At 31.9% G+C, this 20,974-nt stretch overlaps 1 protein-coding gene and 1 non-coding gene across 2 annotated transcripts in view; both read right to left on the bottom strand.

Moving 5' to 3' along the window:
• Nucleotides 1-20,974, bottom strand: part of LOC148281147 (paired box protein Pax-6-like) — a gene marked incomplete at its 5' end in the record, with an annotated part of 95,684 nt that overhangs the window by 59,467 nt on the left and 15,243 nt on the right. The gene's annotated exons all lie outside the window — the stretch shown is intronic.
• On the bottom strand, nt 12,666-12,737 carry TRNAD-GUC (transfer RNA aspartic acid (anticodon GUC)). The gene has a single exon. It is a non-coding gene; the product is annotated as a tRNA-Asp (tRNA).

The raw sequence follows: 20,974 nt of genomic DNA, 5'->3' as shown, positions 1-20,974 counted from the left end.
ATAGTGTAGTGATCGACCGAAGTTTGGCTCAGCCGAAACCTGTGGTCGGGATGTGCCGGATTACATTATTCACAGCAGCACGCGTCGGACAGGCATTTTCGATTTTCCCTAACACCGATTTTTAATATTTTTTTACAAGCAGATTTTTGAAAACTTTTATGTTTTATTTTTTACGAAAGTATCTCAAATATACATTGCTATTTACATGTTAAAAATAAGCACAGTTAGAACTATAGTATTGTTGTCCATAATTAGTTATTTCATTGTCATGATCTAACATAAAAATTAAAACTGGACTGATTTTGTAATTGGTTTACTATAGTTCGTTTCCAAGATCCTTTACATTGTTGTGATTCATTTATAGTTAATAAGTTACATTTCCTTTAGCGTACATTGAATAACTGTTATATATAAGTTATATGTATATTGCAACAATGAAACAAAAAATACTAAAAATGGACTGATTGACTCATTAAATCTTTGCCGTTTATTTCATTGTTTATTTTATTTTAATGATTATTAATAAAAACGCCAAATTATTGGCATTTTGAAGTAACTATAAATTAATTTAACCCTCTCATTACCAGCGTCATTCCTCAGGTACTCGAAGAAAAATAATAATATATCTTTATTTTCTTTAGCAATTTTCCCATTTTTTGCATGGATTTAGCCAAAAATATATTATTTACAAAACAATATGATTTTTATGTTGGTAACTCACGCTTGTTCTGACGTTTGTATTTTAAAACGATTCTTTTCTTAATTGTTTTTAATTTTAAAAAAAACTTCACGATAATCAAGTTCTTTTTTATTTTTATACTGATAATTTATGCATAATTAAAAAAAATCTCATGCATTTTTTTACTTTATGCGATTTTGAGCATTTTTTCATATAAACAGTTTTTTGTACTCTGTACCTTTATTTTACACCCCCTGACCCCAATGTCATGCCTGAAGTACATACTTTTTGGAAACTAAGCAAGTTAAAAAAAAAGGTGAAGAATTTATAAATGCAAAAAAAATAATATTTTACTCTGGTATTGACAGGGTTAAATAAGTTTCGGTTTCAGCCGAAACTAGAACAGTAGCCTAACTATAACTAATTTCGGTCGATCACTAGTACAGTTTACTGCGTAGCATAATCCCACATTCGATGATATGCGTGTCGACGAGATACATTTTACATCAGTTTTACACTGAACTGTTTTATCGCCCCTGATCTGGCACATGAAGTGTAAAACTTATCACCTTATCTCAGTCTATGAGATGGTCCACCGCAAGTTAGGTACTTATGCAGTGTTCTATGCACCACTAGGGAAATTGTAATCTGTGACTTATTTCACTACTGTGATTAAGCTTTTTGGGTCACAGCAAAGGCTCACGTTCTTCTTTTCCATATTTGCTTCTAAGTTTAGTATGTTGATATCACTAGACGCCAGGAGACCAGCAAAAATGCTAGTAGCACTTTCAGCTACCCTCATGTGAATCTCGTGTCTCTAAGTTCTGTCAAATACAAATGCTTAATCAAATAAAATATCCCATCTAGAAACATTAGACAAAACTTATTCTTTCATACCGATAACCATAGAACTAACTATGGTTTTCATTCCCCTATGCCCGGAATTCTTAGGTCTGCCAACAAACATACCAGTCTTGATTTCATTGATAACAAGTTGTCTTCTTTCAAACGATCACTAAATCAATTATAAACACCTCTTCCCCGCTTCCACTCCCACCAAGTCTATTATATACCATTATGTTTTTTTACTTTCCTTTATAATATTTTTTTATGTATAAATATGTCCTTAAAAATGCCCATTGGGCGTATATCTAAACAAATAAATACGGCTGAAACATTGTCGTTGATGGCCTTCTAGGACAGCAGGAGCTCGCAGGTGTAAAGAAGAGACAACTTGGGTTAATGCTCTCTTGTGTCATTTGCATCATCATCATCATCATTTGTCAGCCTCGTGTTGTAATGATCAGCGCGTTTGCCTACCATTCAAGAGGTCTCGGGCTAGATTCCCGACATTGTCGATATGAAATATTTATTTGAAAAGGGTGTTTTCACACTAGAATATTTCATAGTCCCTAGACTGGTAAGACTGATCATCTTACCTTCATGTAACTAAAGTTATCAAGATTTGCTGCGATTGGTGTACCGATGCAGTGACCTATGCACCATTAGATCCGGAAAAGGAATGATGATGATGTGCCATCTGCAGCAAAACCACCGTGGAATTGGCCGAGTAGATTTTATTTCATTTCATTTATTTATTCAAATATTTAGAACATTGCAGAAAAAAGACCCAATTCATTTTTAATACAATAATAGATCACAAATTATAGTAGATAGTTATGTTCTTAAAATAATATAACAAAATGTAAAAAGAAAAATTAAAAGTTAGAAAGTGCTTTCCTAAGGGAAGGCCCACTGTCGTGAAATATGTCGACATCTTCTCTTAAAGTACACCGCCAACACATGTTTCAATAATTTGTCTCACTCTGTTCCATTTAAATATTGCGTATTGTATATTTTTCAACTTATTTTTATATGTACCTACACTTAAGATAATATTTAGTTTTATATAAATTATCCTTACCCTGTATAATATTCACCAGTCTGAAGATGCCCATTTGAGACAATAAAAAGTTCAGCTCATAAACTTCACTAAAATCAACCGATGGAAGAATTGAATAAATATGGATGGTCAAATAAAGGCAAAATGGTAAATGTTACACAGTGTGCAAATTGGCCACTGAAAACCGCCAATGATGGGTCATAAGCCCTGTAAATACTTAGGCTTCCATATTTCCTCGTCTAATATTATGTTTTATAATTCATATTTGGTAATGATGTCATAACTTATATTAACATATAAGTTATAATTTTAATATACTTGGGTTATTAATTTAATAAAATCTAATGGGTACCTTCAGACCAGTCTGAAGATGCCCATTAGAGAGTGAAAGTGCTAATTGGTCAAATAAGTAAGTGGAAGTGTACCAAGTATTTTTAAATTAATAACTTATATGTGAATATAAGTTATTACATACATTATTTAATTAATTTTCCCATAAACATAGTTACCATAAACATTATTATCGAAAGTCAAATATAATGGTAAGCTGTGCATAACAGCTTATTTGGACGATTCCCCTTTGCTGTAAATGATCACTATTTATGGAAGAATCAACAAAACTAGTAGCCAAATGACTATTTCTTTTAATTTTAATGTGCAATTGAAGTCGTCTGGAGTTTTTAGTAGTGGTCCTAGAAGGCCAGAACAGGAGGCGTTTGGTCCATCTAACGTCTGAACTGCGAGCAACATGACCAGTCTAGCGCCATTTTTTCAACGTAGCAATTCTTTCAGTAATTTGACTTCCGCTCCAGGCAATCAGTATTTTGGACATTTTGATTATATTGTTGTTTACATAGGTACAGAAAACGCGTGATTCACCTTTTGAACGGTTTTTAAGACGACAGTAGGTCAGGCTTAGTGGACATTGGTTTCCGGGTGAGTTCCACATTTATTATAATATACTAAGAATAATATTTTTTTAAATAAATTAACAAGAAAAACCAGTTTTTATACACGCCGACAAATATGAAAAAAACTATAATAAATTTGAAAAAATGTTAAATTTGGTTAGTTTATTACGCGCCAAATATTGATGAATAAATTGAGTACCCTATGCACCATTAAATACATAAATGAGAAAGGGAAATTATTAAGTATTGTATCGATTGCACACTCAAATGATCACTCATAATTTATGTTTCTATTCTAAAGCAAAATGTTTCGGATCCCCAAATTATGGTTATATATAAAATGTCTGATTTAATCATGTTACATTTATTGGCGTTACAAAGTCAATAACTACTAGGGTAGAGACATTATAGGGCATTACAATCTCACCCCATGTTATCTTCATGTGGGATACAACGCCACCCCATTGTGGAGAGACTTACCCCGTGTTTCCGTGCCAAAATGCCCAGTTACTAGGGTTGCCAGAAAAAAATGGACGGTACATTTTTAAAAATAAAATGCACTCGTCATCATCACCATTCCTTATCTGAACTGGATGGTGAAAAGGGCACTGCAAAGGTATACCGACCACAGCGTATTATGATATTTTTTGTAACCCGAATGTTAGGTGATCAGCCTACAATTCAGATACTTGTCCAGGGACTATGCAATATTTTAATGTAAAAACACCTTTTGTTTATAAACATTTTATATAAACCATGCCAAGAATCGAACTCACTAGCAAAAATTATGTTTTTTAATAACCAAATACACAAAAATAATTGATTTCGATGCCGCCGCTTTTAATGATAGTTAATTGCCGTATTTAGTTTTTATTTTGACATCACACGCCATGCTCACCGAGTGCGTTTCTAACAAACATTGCTTACAAGTAAAGCGCGGTTATGAAATACATACATGACGCTTGTCCCAAAGAGCGCAAAATTTCTCGTTTTTAGATAATTCTAAATGTGCGTATTTTGAAACATTTAATGAAATTTATCAAACGTCGCGTCGCACTGAAAAAAATAATATGGTTAACATTGTATTTTTTTCTCATTAAAAAAAAACTGAACCCTTCTGAATATTTTTTATGTCCACCAAAAAGCTTTATAAATTAATTTGGTCCGTCTTGTAAATAATAATGTACCTGTCATGTCATAAAGTTTTAAATAAATTTAAAAAAAAAATTGACAGTGCAGTTTTTTAAAAACTGCCTCTAATGGGTAGACTAAAATCAGATATCTGACAACCCTACCCGTGACACAATACGCCCTAGTTTACCCTATTTTCCTCGCATCTGCACATATCATACTAAATAAGCTGACACTCGTTGCTAAATTATGACACATTTAAGTACTTACTTTCCACATTTGTAATGTAATATCATGTCGAAATATGGAAATCAAAAATTTAAAAAATGTCTCCGAGTCGAGTATTACTTTTGAAATGTTTTCTTTGTTTTAGTACTACTGTTTGTTCAGTTCATTACCTGTAAGGTTTTGTACACCGATAACAGAAGAAGTGAACGAAATTGTGTATATTTTGATGTTTTTAGGATCAAAACATGTTTAGTTACACATAACTGACGAAAATACTTCAATTTTTCCAACATAATTTTGTGACTTCAAAAAATTACTTTTTGACAAACTGTAAAATGAAATATTTATTATATTTATGTTCCTTTAATTATGTTCATGTTAATGTCATATTTAAGTTTTGAATCGGTCAATTATGTTATGAAAATCCCTCTCCTTCATTCTTCCACTCAATTTCCTTATCCCTTAACCTTCTTACTAGTTTTTTTTTTCTTGTCTTAAATAATATAATATTATTTTTTATCTTTAGTCTGTAACATGTTTTATCTCTCATTTTATTTGTAAAAAACTTTGATTTTTAAATATTTTATAACAAGTGTTGTTTTTCCTAAATAGATAAAAATAAAAAAATAAGAAAATTAAAAACAAAAACACATACCAAAAATTCGATTGTACATAGACAATTGCATATATTTCTGTTTACTTTTCATTGTAATACTGACCCTGGCTGGAATCTGAAGCGTGTAAAAGCGAGCCAGTTGCACTTTAAAAAGTCAAGTTAAAAAAGTTTAATGTTATTTGTTGCAACTTTGTCAAAACGGGTGAAATTTATTTTGTTTACACAGCTAATTTTCACAATTTTTCTGAAAACGCAACAATAATTATTTTACTTTGGAATTTTTTAACCTTACTTAACTTTTTTGTGAAACTAGTCCGAAGAGGAGGAATCATTCAGAAACGCTGCAATTCGGAGAACGAATGCAGTGCTATAAGCACCACTGAGTGCGGATAAGGTAAAGATGATAGTAACTTTATCTGGTGCTAAAAATAATATTGAGAAAAGTCTGAAAAAACGTATTAATCAATGCGGACATTGTGACAAACTCCGGCAGGTGAATAATATAAATCTGTGTGTGAAATGCTTTGATACAGAACCCGAGTAGAGTGATTTCGACTCTATGGATACTATTAAGTTAAAAAATCCTCAAAATGGAAACCAAGTGGAGATAAGTCCGCCTTGTTGTGACGTTGTGTAGTGGTTGGCGTGTTCGCCTACCGTGCTAATGTTTTAGTTTCAATTCCGAGCAAGGTGGATGAGAAGTTTTTTTTATAAGGATTATATAAACTGCAAAAGGTATTTAAATTTATTTCAACAGAGAGGGAAAAATTTTTGAGAAGGGAATATGGAAGTCTAGGCATTTACAGGGCTTATGACCTGTCATTGGCTGGTTTAAGTGGCCACTTTACACACTGTGTAACATTCACCATTCTGCCTATGTTTGAACATCCACATTTGACGCATTTGGACATAATCAAACATTGTTGAATTACTACCTGGTAAAAGAAGAAGTATAAAAATTGAAAAATTGTTTTCAGGCGTTGCCTAGTAGGTGATTTGGTTCAGCCGGATGAATCTCACCCACGTGATAAAGGTTTCAGCCCTTTTACTTCACAAAAGTCAACAGATGGAAGAGTTGAGGAAATGTGGATGTTCAAACATAGGCAGAATGGTGAATGTTACACAGTGTGTAAAGTGGCCGCTTAAACCAGCCAATGACAGGTCATAAGCCCTGTAAATGCCTAGACTTCCATATTCCCTCCTCAAAAATTTTTCCCTCTCTGTTGAAATAAATTTAAATATGAACAACTCCCTAGGGAGGAAATCCAGCCAGTCTGCAAGCATTTGGACATAATCAAACATTGTCGCAAAAGGTATGTTCCTTCTAATTACTCTGACTATAGCGTGAGGATCTAGTTGGATAATCGGTTGTGGACTTGTTAAAGAACTTCTCCGCATTTGCTTTAAGACGAGGAAACCACAGAAAACTCATTCAGGAGAAGCCGGACTATTGACAGGCATCAACAGACCTTCCGTACCACTTTGAGAGCGTTCGGCATTTCGTGTCGTATTATTATTATTTTTACTATTTTACCATGTATGATAATAATAATAATATTATTTAGCTGATTTATATAGCGCCATTTTTGTAAAAAATCACCTCAAGGGCGCTTTACAATTGTATAACTAAACTTACATTCTAACTAAACTAAAGTGATGTATTATATTTCCAGATTTAAAATCATTTAACTATATGATATATTTACATTTACATTTACATTTTTTTTGCACCACAACAGGCCAGGAGGCCTAATCACAGTTGTGAATTACATCACAGAGCACCCAGACTTGAGAAAAATCACATTTTAATTTTTTGTGTTCTCACCGGGAATCGAACCCGGAACCTTCCGTGCGTGAGTCAAGCGTCTTGACCACTACACCACGGTATAGGTATATTGGTGATATTTTAAAGTCTGGCTGACCACAACCAAAAATATGCATTTTGCAGAAAACTGCCAGATTTAATATTCAGTGATACCTCATTTAAACTTTGAATATATGAGGTGGTGACTTCCTCTTTTAAAATATATAATTTTAAATTAAAGAATTTATGAAAATTAGATCGTTATGTATTTATCCAGTTCAATAAATTATAAAGAGAACTTGATCGCATCAGCATCTATACCGTAAGATTTTTCTAGTACTATAGGGTTTCTGTAAATGAGGATTTTTACCTCTACGAAAAATTTTATTCAATAAACGTTATCTTGCAGGTGGTAAAAATTGATGCATTAAATTGTACAACAAAGTTTCCTGAAAATTTACGAAAAAAAAAAAATAGTTTAATAAAAACGAACTACTTTGAAGGACGTCACTGGTTCATATGAATCAACAAATGATATAGGAGTTATGGAAACCTCTGACGTCACACGCGGAGTTATTTTAAAAACACAACACTTTTAAAAATCATAGCGCTGATAATACGATATGTAAAAATTAAAAAAAAATTAGCTTAGTTTAATAGTATATTAAAAAATAAAAAATATACAAAAACCACTGAACTGCCTCTGCACTGATTATTACAGCTTTTTGTATGAAATCGGCCTAAGTGTTTTTAGCAGAACAAAGAATTGACCTGACGACACCCGATAACATCAATCAGCAATCGTGTTATTTAATCGTATCGCCTCGGATGTCCATATATTTCATGACAGTGGGATTTCCCTTAGGAGGGCAATTTCCAAATTGTAATATGTATGTCAATTTGACATGCCTTTGTTTTTCTCTTTTCTATTTAATAAATCTGATATGTATATTTTGTAATGTATTGATAATTAATTGGATACTCTGTAATGTTTCAATGTAACTAAAATTAAATAAATGAAAATGAAAATAAAAATCTATTTTTTAGAAATTGTGGACTAACTGCTTTCTGCATTGTAACTTTAATTTATTTGTGGGATATAAATATGCATTTGTTTTTATTTGTTTGAACACGTTGAAAACAAACGTATTCGAATTTTTTTTTTTTTATTTCATTTTAATTCAGAATTATATCACGCTTAGAAAAACACCTGATATGCAGAAAATAAATATATAAAGTGTTTGGCAGAACAAAAGCATAATAACATGTGTCAATATTGTAACGAAGAGGTGAGTTTATGATTTTAAACCACCCTACTTAGTAAAAACTACCCCGTCAGTTTACCCTCTATAATATTCAGGCTGTTAATCACACTAACTGGATAGAACGTTAAGGGAGGAAACTGCGATTTAAATAGTGCTGATAGCTGTGTATTGTTAGGGGTTAAAAACATAATACTTGTGTATTTGAAGTTCATAATCAGTGTGTATGTAAGAGTTAATGCTAATAATTTGCTCATTTAATTTATAATTAAATTATATTTTGCTCCAGTGCAACCTCAATTGTTTTTATTAAGCTTGCTTTTTATATTAATTTCAATAACCCCACAAAAAAAATATATTAAGGTAAGAAAATACGTTTTCAAAATATGTTTTTTGTTTTAAATTCTTATTTTTCGTAGATTTAGTCACTAAATTGGCACATAGGCGTTCCGGAATAGCAAATCTTTTAATTAGATTGCGAATATTTTTTTATCGCCTTAAAATTAATAACATTATTGAGCATATTATTTATTACTCCTATTTCTTATATTTCTTACTGAAGTATTGAGTGAGTTTCTTGAAAACATATCTTTATTATCATTTTAATTATGTTTTTATAAATACGAGTACATTATTTTTCTGTTGATTTCAATGATACTCTTATTTTGTTTTTTTTATACTACTATATTTTACTATAATTTTGTTGATTTTAACGATACCATTATTTTGTATATTTGATTATGTGTGAATCTTAATTTGTATAATTTATATTTTAAAAATTATTTCTGTTTCCTTTTTTTGCATCGTATTCTTTGGAATTTTATTATTTATTACTTATACATTTTTTCTAGATTGTTATTCTATTGCATCTCATGTCATTAAAGTTTATTCAAATTAATTTTACTATGTAATATGTTTATTGTTAATTATCACGACTTGACACGGGCATAGCTCAAAAAGCCTTAATAAGATCATTAATATTTATGGTAGTGTAATTTTGAATATGTAAATAAATTCACTTCTCATAAATTACATGATTCCTTTAGAGGTTTATTTTATTCATTTACCACGTTTCTTATTTTTGTGTCTATCCGAGTTACCCCAGTGTTGACAATTACCCTAGAGTATGCATCTCTGTCCTGGATAGTGTGATGAAGAAGTTCCGGGGGGCGAAGCACCCACCTGAACTTTCCTATCCACCGACCAGATAAGCCAAGTAAAGCATAAGACCATTTAAACCTTTTACCGAAGCAAATCCCCTCCATCTCATGTGACCTATGCACCACACAAATCCTCGAATAAAACTAAAATGAATATGGTAACGAAATATCTAAATTGTAAAGCGTTGCATACGTTCTCTACTGAGATAATACAAGGTAGGATCAATATATTAAAAAATATGAAGAACTATGATATGTTTTCCACAGCGATAAAAAAATGTAGAAACATTTTATAAAAAATATGTAGATCCTAATGTGTTTCATACTGAGATAATACAATGCAGGAACAAAATAGAAAAAAATGTATAAAACCTTACATATTTCTTAATTAGATGAAAAAATGTTGGAACAATATTTATTAAAAATATGGGCATAGCCTAAAATGCCTTAATAATTTCATTTATATTTAAACTAGTTTAATTTTAAATGGATAAATAAATAAACAATAATAAAATGAAATAAAATACGATGAAAAGTAACAGTACAAATTATTAGAATTGAATAATCATTGTGAGAGGTCCATTTATAATTATAAAAATAATAAAAACAACAAATAAAATTAGTATCAAAATAAAACTAGCAATGTAAGTTATCAAAATCAAATTATTGTAAAAATGAATAAATTAATATAAAAAAGCATATTGTATATGCTTCTGAAACCTAAACAATCAAGTGTCAAAAATGTCAATCTCTACGTTTTCAGTGCTATTGTATAATCTGCACATTTTTTGTATTGGATTGAAGAAGGACACATTATCCTTAAACGAATCCACGTGAAATATGTTTGAGTTCCTTTAGGTACGACCATTAGGAACACTAATTTTTATATAACTCAAACAGCTTGAACTTTCCAATTAACCGTTAACAATTTTATATAAATACAATAAATCATTTACCTTTCTTCTAGTTTCTAACGTTTTGAAGAGAAAGGGTTAAAGTCTCTTTTCGTAACTGTTCAGTGTGGAACTCAAATGACATTTCTGCAATAAAAGTCTTAAAACTTTGAAAAATAACGTTTCAAAAGTTTCTCGTCGACCTTGCTGGGAATCAAACTCGGTATTACACGCATGGTAGGAATTTTTACTTTAGGGTAGTCATAGAGATTAAAACGCTCGTGCGCCTGCACGTGTATACCCTTTTCGAGTATATTTAAAATACAGGAATGTATACGTAATTTAACAAGGAAACGAAAATATTAAAAAAAACTACGTAATTCCGAAAGCAAAAATTAAAACACATTATATAACACTTTCTTTAAAAAGTTATTATCCTGAATTTCAGGTTTCAGGGGTTCGCGTGTGTAATTTTAGTGCTAAGTTTCAGAGCTCTCCTGTCAACAGGTGTACTCTGAGTATGGATAATCATAATTAGAAAGTGCCAAACTCCTCCTACCCACTCCTTAGCGTGCAATTTCATCCCCTTTGAAGGATTTAATAAGATCATCATAATCCGGTAAGAGGTCCTTAAAACGTATATGTTTCCAGTTCACTGGTTTAATATCTAACTAATATTACCACCTGAGTGATTGATATTTTTTGATGATTGGCAATTTTGTCATTACGGTATTGAAGATCCTCTTTGGGTTTGATGATAGTCATCATCATTTCCCTCTTAGAATCCAGTGGTGCATTGGGTACTAAATTGACACTACAATTGCTTTGTATCCAGATTATGCTTGCTCTTGCTTTGCTTGCCTAGCCCCCAAAATAACTATCTTGCATGCTCAGCGGTCCAAATTTTGTGGGACCCTGCAATACCAGAGACCAGAGTCTTCAATTATTTTCAGAAAAACAACACCATACAATAATAAGCTTTTTATTGTTTTAAAAGGTTGGAAGAGATAAGAAACTTCAGTACTACGGGATATTGGATATAAAAAATATTTACTTACACGCGGTAAAAATTAGAGCATGTCGGACGAGGTTTCTCTATATGAAAAAAATATGAAAAAAAATAATTAAAACTAACTTTGAATGCCGTGACGAGGTCTTGTGAATCAACCAATGAGATAGTTTTGTGATAGATTTCCAGTTTAAAGAAAACCAATTCACCAATACTTGTGATGTCACTGGTGGAGTAATTTCAATGCAACAAATAAAAAAAATAATTCTTTTCGTTTTATCTACTAACGTAGACAACATACATAATGTGCATATGTGGATATTATTATATTTTTTTTTAATTTTATTTTATAAATAAATTGCACAAATAAGTATATTTATTTAATAGAAAATAACATTTTTATATGTATAAATTGTATGTATTTATTTGATATGTAATATATATATTCTTTACTAACTTTGTATACTATGTAGAAATCTGTTATTAGTTCTGAGTTTATACACTATATCTGTTTGTTTACTAAAATATGTATGTAGAACTGTTGATTTCCCTAATAAAATAAAAATAAAATAAATAAATAAATAAATACCACGGAATCTGCATAAAATTATAGTATGAATAAATTAATACGGAGCGTCCTCTTGTTAGAATAGTATCCATCTAACATGGCTCAGCCTGACCTTAGATGGAGGTTTTTTAATGTTTTAAAGTATAAAAATTTCAAAACTGATAAAAAAAATAGTAAAAAACTAAAGCCTAAACTCCTTAATTATAAATGCAAAGCTAATTAAATGTTAGAAGTCAATAATAATTTTATATAAAGTTTATATATGTGCGTGCTAATAATACATAATGTTCCTTAATATGCATGTAAGGTTTATAAACTTAATATGTATTGTACATTTTATTATTTTTTAACCATGTTCTACAATTTGAACAAATTATTCACGGCCGAAAGTAAATAGTCTATTATTAAAAAAGTAAGAAAAACAACAAAAAAACAGTGAACTTCTTCATTGCTATCTGACTTGCGCAAAGAGAATTACAAAATGTATATTAAAAAAACATTCTCCACGGCGGGGAATCGAACCCCGGTCTCCCGCGTGACAGGCGGGGATACTTACCACTATACTACCGAGGATTGTGGTGCTGATGCCAAAGTCAACGGATTTAATCACTACCGATACCGAAAATAGATTAGTCGACCGTTCTCTACGCTCGAAATAAACATGACTGATTTAAGTCGAAGGAAACGAAGCTTCTCGTAATATTTATTTTATTCTACCAATTCTATTTTTGTATATTTAGCCTTGTTTACAACGGGGTATGTTCTGTTGTTAGCTTTGCAAAGTTATAAACAAAAAAACGTAGAAATAAAAAAAAATGTTCAAATAAATAACGAAGGTGGAATTTTAAAATGCTGTAGGGAAAATAAAAAAAGTGCGCATTGTTCAAGAGACGCTTTTTTTTGTACGACGCTTTGTAGAAGATTTTTAAATTATTAAAACAGAAGAAAATTTAAATATTAAAATAAGTTCAAATTTTGGGTCGTAGAGTGGTTACTTTTATCTTAAATATTGGATTTAACTTTTCCTGTTTTCAGCGATTTGATCATCTTTGAGAATTCTTTTTACTAACTTACAAGTTTTTTTTATTGGAGAATAGAAAAAAATAGTACTTATTTTAAGTATTTTTATATTTTGGTTACAGCTACTACAAGTACTGTAATTGCTGAGTGAAAGATCACATTTAAGCATTTTTCACGTAACTTCCACTTTAGAAAAAAAGTATCTATCTTTTGTATTATTTTAAATCAGCTGCTTTATATATATTTACATGTAAAGTTTTTTTATTTTTTTTTTTATATTTTCATCATTACGGTCCTCAAAATGTCCATATGTCTTCCTGCAGTGCCTTGTTTTTCATTACTTTCTTTTAGTTGTCGAAAAATATGCCATATTGTTTACAGTTTGGTACATTTATTTACAGTTTAATTCCTCGGCGTCAAACATGGGACAGTGTGTAATATATGAAGGGCGTCCTGAGAGATCAGTCGAAATACATATTTGTGTTCTTATGATTTTTACCCACTTTGGGTAAAAATCATAATAAAACTTTAAGGACTTTTTAATCATTTAAACCAGCCAAATCAATCTCAAAAAAACATAACATAAAAGCTTACATAAACGAAGAACGACTAATTAAAATTGGACATGTTATATATTTAGGACTAACAATAGACAGACAGTTGAAATGGACAGCTTACATCAATAATTTAATTAGCAAAATAGCAACATTATCGAGTCTTTTTTCAAAAATCAAAATCTTTGTTCGGAAAAATACTCGTATACCTCAATGTATTGGTATAAATTCAATTAAAGTAATGGCTTGTTTTGGTTTTTCAACATATATATCAATAATTGTAAGAAAGAACTGAAAAAATTAAGAATGGGAGCAAAAATGAGTGGTTTAATTGTTTACTGTCTTCTGTATGCTGACGATGCCGTGCTTTTTGCTAGCAGCAAAGAAGACCTGCAATTCTTGATAACAAAAGTGTACGATGTATGCAAGAAAAACGATTTGCTTATGAATGTTGATAAATCGAAAGTGATGGTTTTTGAAAGGGATGAAAATATAATTAAATGTGAGATCAGTGTAAACGAAGATATTTTGAATCACGGAAAAGGGTTTGTGTATCTGGGAAGTATGTTTACTAGGGATGGAAAGACCGAGAAATATATTGAAAGGAGGGTGAGTGCCGGGAACAGGGTGAACGGTGCACTGAAATCTACATATGTTTATCGTAGGATAACCTCCTACGATAAACAGTGGAGTTCTAATGCCAGCTCTATTGGAAAAATGATCAGGCGAATGTGTGGTAAAACAATGGTGCACGAGTGTCGAGATCCATGGACTGTGTAAGACTGAGACATGCATCATTGACAGAATCAAGAAAGGGGTGCTGCGTTGGTTTGGACATGTAGAGCAAATGAACAGCGAAAGAACGGCTAAAAGGATCTAAGAGTCATAAGCGTAACTACCTAAAACTCCATATTTCGCCCTTATGATGTTTTACATCTATGAAATATTTATCAATAATACATTAAAATATGTGAAAATGATTAAATACACACATCAGGTTTTCCAGACATAAAACCACAAAACTAGTTACGTACAGTTTTGCCTTTTTTTACCCAGATTACTCAATACTCAGATTAGCTAGCAATTACCCAGGTATTGACTTCATTATTTTGGTGATTAAATGTCTTCGTGTGATCAATAAAAACTTAAATATAGCCGATTCATTGTTAAAATTATTATGAAAATCTAACTTTGTTATTAGTGTTACACAATCTTCATTCTTTTACAAGAACACTACTATAGTTTCAGCAGAGCATCTCATCGACGGGTGATATAAAACTAATAAAGTAAACACAGAATATTGTTCACAATGTCATAGAATTTAAACAAAAAATAAAAAAACTAACCACTGAAACTTAGAACAGGGGGGTTTTATTCCACTTATCTAAGGTTTTAGCATATAAATGGATAGTTATCTAAAGTACAGATATGAAAACATGATCAATGAGGTAAAGGACATTAGGTAAAATTTATTTCTTAAAATTTAGCATATTAGTGAACATCACAATAATTGAGTCTAAGATTATGTGGGAAGACATCGCTCGGCTAAAAGAGTGTGAACAGACGCGGGTCTAAGTGGGTAAGTGCAGTGAGTGCTCTCCCGAAACTGTAGTAGTGTTGTTGTAAAATAATAAATATTGTGTAACACTAATAACAAAGTTTTATTTTCATAATAATTTATAATGAAGTGTTACAAAGTGAATGCCGATTTAATTAACAAGATTAATTGTTTTTTCCATTTGAATTCATGCCGTGTTTAAAATTATGTAAAGTGAATAGAAGTGGACTTATTGGACAATGATTATCAAAAATTATTTGTTTATTTAAAAACCTAAATGAAGAAACCTATCAACCATCGATCGATGTAAAATTGTTGAGAACCCTCCGGCCCAGAAAAATATGTAAAAAATAAGTAAATATGGATGTGTAAGTATATAATAGCCACAAAATAATTGATTTTATAATATACCAATCATATTTGCCTGATACGAAAACGCCTGTCGGTCGTGAATAAACCAAACAAATAAATAATTGATGCAAGGACTCGTAACAGGAAGTTGGTGGCCGGAAAAGGCTCGCGAACCGGATGTACCCCACCTGTGACGTAATACGTGTAACGTAAGGGTGTGTAGGTCCGTTTGTGTTGGGTGCAGTTGTTACTACAGTTGTACGGGATACGGTATCTTGTATTCCGCATGGCTTGGCACCAGATTTAACCCTGTACTGTATTCTCATCCCTATACTATGCAAACTGGTAGACCTAATACCGATTAGTAAGGGAAGGGTTCACTGCAATAATGATCAATGTACAAAATATCGCAAATTTAAACTAGGTTATCAATTTGATTTCTTTCTTCAGGTGGTAATTTGCTCATTAAAGAAACAAAATTGCCGTCAGATTCGTGATCAATCATTTATTCAAATACGGAAACATGACTAGAATGCTTAGCAACACAAACATTTACAGCAATAATAAATAATAATGATGAATGTTCATAGAGTTGGCCGATGATATATGAAGTTTTTTATTTTTTTAGACATAAAAGTGAAAGGGGTCTAAAAAGTTGAATTTTGGATCACATTGAACCTATAAATTATTTAAAAAATATTCCATACTCCTTTTGGCCCTCAACCGAGGTTTGAAGTTTATTACTGTCTGAACATTTTGTTGATTATTTATATTGATAAAAAAATTTTTTTGTTCTTAAAGATATAACTTAATCACATTACGAATTCTAACACGTTTTAAAACTACCGAAATGCAAAAAGTTTACACTCCGCGGAACTGATTCCGTTGAGCGCCTGGCTAATATTGACGAAAACAATAACTCGTTAAAACAATGCTAACCGTTTATTACAAAACACAGTGCAACTCACGCCCTAAAATGCTTATTTAACAAGATTTAATTGGACTGATTTTTCAACTTAATACGAAATGACAGCCGGCCAAAAATCGACTTTTTCGAAAACTTGAAGCTCTGATTGAGGGCCAAAGTAGTATTGAATATTTTTTTTTATACGTTTTGCATTCCGAGTAATCCAAAAGGCAACTTTTTAGACCTCTTTCATTTCAAAATTAGGATAAAAAGATTATCAGCCCACTCTTAATTGTCCATAACAACTATATTTTGAGTTTGTCCAAATTTTTGTAGACAAGGACTGGATTTAACTCCCTGGGTAGCTGTTAACATTAACATATTACAACAGAGATGAAGAACATTTAATTGAAGGTAATATAAAAGTATACGCATCTACAGGGCTTATGACCTGTCATTGGCTGGTTTAAGTGGCCACTTTACACACTGTGTAACATTCACAATTCTGTCCATATTTGAACATCTATATTCCTTCAATTCTTTCATCTGTTGATGTTTAACAATTATTGTTGATAAATCCACCTGGTCCATTAAGAAGAATAGAAATTGAAAAAAAATAAAAAATTCAGGTGTTGCCTAGTATGTAGGTGAAATAATTCAATTAGATGAACCTCACCCGAATAAATAAAGGTTTCAGCTCTTTAACTTCACAAACATCAACAGATAAAATAATTGAAGAAATATAGATATTTAAATATGGGCAGAATGGTGAATGTTATACAGTGTGTAAAGTGGCCACTTAAACCAGCCAATGACAGATCATAAGCCCTGTAGATGCCTAGATTTCTATATTACCCTCCCTTTAATGTTCTTCATCTCTGTTGTAATATGATTTTTATTTAACTTAAAACCGGAGTTTTGCATCAACCGTTTGAAATTTTCAAAAGCAAAAATCTAAAAAACCACATTGATAGGATATTTATAATTATTGCAATGGACCTTTTAAGTACTAGGCGTCAACATAAGTTGTGTCTGTTTTTTTTTAATTTGAAAATAAGCACTAAAAGTAAAACAAAATGGTAAAATATTACGGCACTTCAACGAAATTTTTCTGCTCGACAAGATAATGTGTTTGCTTTTACGTTGAATTCTTTTTTTTTCTTTTGCCGCTCCTACCGGAAGTTGGCGACCATCATTCTGAATTCATCACGATCCTGGGCCAGTCTAATCAGCGCTGCTGCACCCGGTACACTAAACCAGATTGTCTGAGATTTCTGAGCCATGATGCTCTTTTCTGTCCCATACCCCACCTGCTCTATCTGCCTCTTTCTTTCCTTCCATAATAAGTTGAAGAAGGGCAAACTCAAATATTGTCAAAAGAAAATTGTTTTATTTTTTTGCGAGTTATTGTGCCGTGTGTCGTTCGAACTTACCTACGTTTCGAATTGCATTGAATTTTTTGCAATGTATATATTTATTTTTACAACACTAACTTACTACTAGCAACACTTACATGAACACGTAATGAAATATAACTGGGCTAATTATTATTTAAAACTATAAAAAATAAACAAAGTACGAACAATATTATGAAAGAAAACTGAAATCCCTCCCTCCAAAGAAAATCAACCTTTAAGACGGAAATCCTTGAGCCATTCATAAAATTGATTCAAATCATTTAATTAGCCAACCCACAGCAAAACAAATCACATGTGAGTACCATAACATTAGACAGATTAATGCGTAAACATATTAAATTAATTCGCCACCCCAATTGAAATAGTTGTACATCGTCAAAGGTATAATCTGATACATTATTTAATGGCCTTTTCATCCCTAGTAGCCACGGGCGGCTCTGGGTCGGAGTAAGGGGAGGAGTCGGGTAGATACACAGCAGGGGTATATCACTTTGATCACAATTTCACCCTCAGGCTTCGTGTCCGTAACATCCATTCGCGCAACCCCTAAGTGCCCAAATCATGGTGAAACAACGGAAACTCAAATTGAAGATATCAGAAATATTTACGTACGAAAATATATGCTTTGTTTTTGTATCGGATTTTTTTATTTATTTAAGTTTGAAACTACTTTTATGTAGAACTATTTAAAAAAAATAAAAAATAATAATTTATGCTATTTTTTGTCAATTCTTAATGTCAAATACACTTCCACTTATTTATTTGACCAATAGGGAAATATCACATTCTACGAGTAAAAATATAAAAATGTGAAACAGATTAATTAAATAAATTGTATTTTCAAAATTAATATGGATATTGTGGAGAAATGTTTTTGTACATAATTAAAAAAATTAATTGTTAAAAATATATCTTTACAAAAACGCAATATGTTTGGGCTTGACAATTGTGACGTCAAGATTCATGGCGATGTTTTATTGAAATTTAAACAGTCGCAAACAATAGACCTGAAGATGGCTCCGACAATGGTAGCCGAAAAACCTGAAGGTGGCTCCTGCAATGGAAGTCGAAACGTCGGAATAAATCCAACACACACGGTTTCGCTTAAAAAAGAAACATACTGATTACAGTGACCGTGAAAACCTTCGTACCTATAGTCACAAAGTTAAAAAAATTATCTGACTCATGACGTATTAGGGGCGTGGCCAAAGCAATGAACTGTTTTTGCAGGCATTTAAATTTATAAATTAAAAAAATATATTTTTTTTACTCTACAGTATTTCATAGATCTATATTAATTAGAAATTGTAAAAAAATGTGATATTTCCCTAGAAGCGCTTTCACCCGTTTAGCTAGCAGTAATTAGCATTACTCATTAGCCTTATTGTGGAAGCGAAGCATGGAATTAAAAAAACAAGGATAAAAACAGGCTGGATGATGTCGAAATGCGATCACTCAGGCGGTTGTGTGGTAAAACAATGAACGATAGATGCACAGATGTCGAGATCCGTGTATTATTCAAGGCATTATCGACAAAATCACGAACGGAGCTCTGCGTTGGTTTGGACTCGTACAACGAATGGACGATAAAAGAACAGCTAAAAATATTAACGATGTAATTGTTGATATACTCAGTAAACGAAGGAGAGAAAGACATGGCATGACCAAACCCAACAAGTACTTGTAGATGGACGTGTCCTAAAGTTGAAAAAATCAGCGCGCGTGCATGAGAAGATGAATCAATGTATAGGAAGCGAGGTATGTATGCAAATGCAGAGTAACATGGCATTCTATTATCTCTGCCTATCACTGCGGAGAAACGACGTATCAAAAAAAAATCAAGTTGTGGTAGAGCGGGGTTCGACTCCCTGAGTGCCGTCTAATATTTTAAATATGCCCAACTATTTGTAAACAAGTAATGCACAAGATCTGTGCCCAGGGCCCCGATTACAATGGAAAGTTAACATTTATCTTAAATTGTATCTACTAAGTTAAATTAAGTTTTTTGTATGAAAAGCAGAATATGTAAACATTTTTTTCTTCTAAGCATGTTCAATTATATTTTGCCGACGAGGATGCTTCAAATGTTCATGCAAATATACTCATTTTCGTACTCAAATATCAGACCCTTCTTTATAGGCAGTCGAAGACAACTGTTAACTTCTCATTGTAATCGGGGCCCAAGTATCCGACGAATACAGTTCAGTATGTGAAAAAAATCTGAACCCTGGACGACTGTTTTTGAATCCATAGCTGTTTTCCTAAAAATCCCGAATTAGGAAATTGAGTAGAAAAAAGTCGGCCCGGTCGTGTAGTGGTTGGCGCGTTCGCTTACCATTCTTGAAATCCTGGGTTCGACTGCAGGCATGGAATTAACGTGAAATATTGATTGTAATGGTTATTTAAATATTTTATTTTTCCTTGACTGGCACCTGAAGTGGAGGACTGATCGCCTTACTTTTATGCAACAGATGATAGAAATACGTTGCATTTGGTTTACCGATGGTGTGCCCTATGTACCACTGAATTTGGAGAAGAGAATGATGATGATGACGATTGTATTTCATCAAAATTAATAGATACTAGAACAGATTTGTTGAGTCGTTTGAAAAATATAATGTGGATTTCAGGGCTTTTACAGAGCTAATGATTAGCCTTGAATCAAAACGTTGCTTGCATTTCGCTATCCCTTAATCGAATGTGATAGCTGTAGACCTAAGGTACCCCCACTGGAGGGGATAAATAAGTATTAGGTATACTTCGCAGATAGGGGTTATGTGAACCACAAACCACAACCCCGATAGTGAACAATGATACATTGCAAACCACAAACGTTTAAATGTTAACTGGTGTAAATACAAGTACGAATACATGGTATCGTCGCCGTTTCGGCAAAAGTCACTAACTCAAAAAACATCATTTAAAAAAATCTGAATTCAAAAGTGAGACTAAGGAAAAATCAGGTTTTGTGTGTTTGGGGTTTTATGTACAAAATATTTCAT

This window comes from Micrasema longulum, unplaced genomic scaffold, assembly GCF_059751315.1.
Source record: "Micrasema longulum isolate JH-2025_06_02 unplaced genomic scaffold, ASM5975131v1 h1tg000492l, whole genome shotgun sequence".
NCBI lineage: Eukaryota > Metazoa > Arthropoda > Insecta > Trichoptera > Brachycentridae > Micrasema > Micrasema longulum.
Note: the sequence above shows the minus strand (reverse complement) of the source record. Positions and strands in the feature narration are given on the sequence as shown.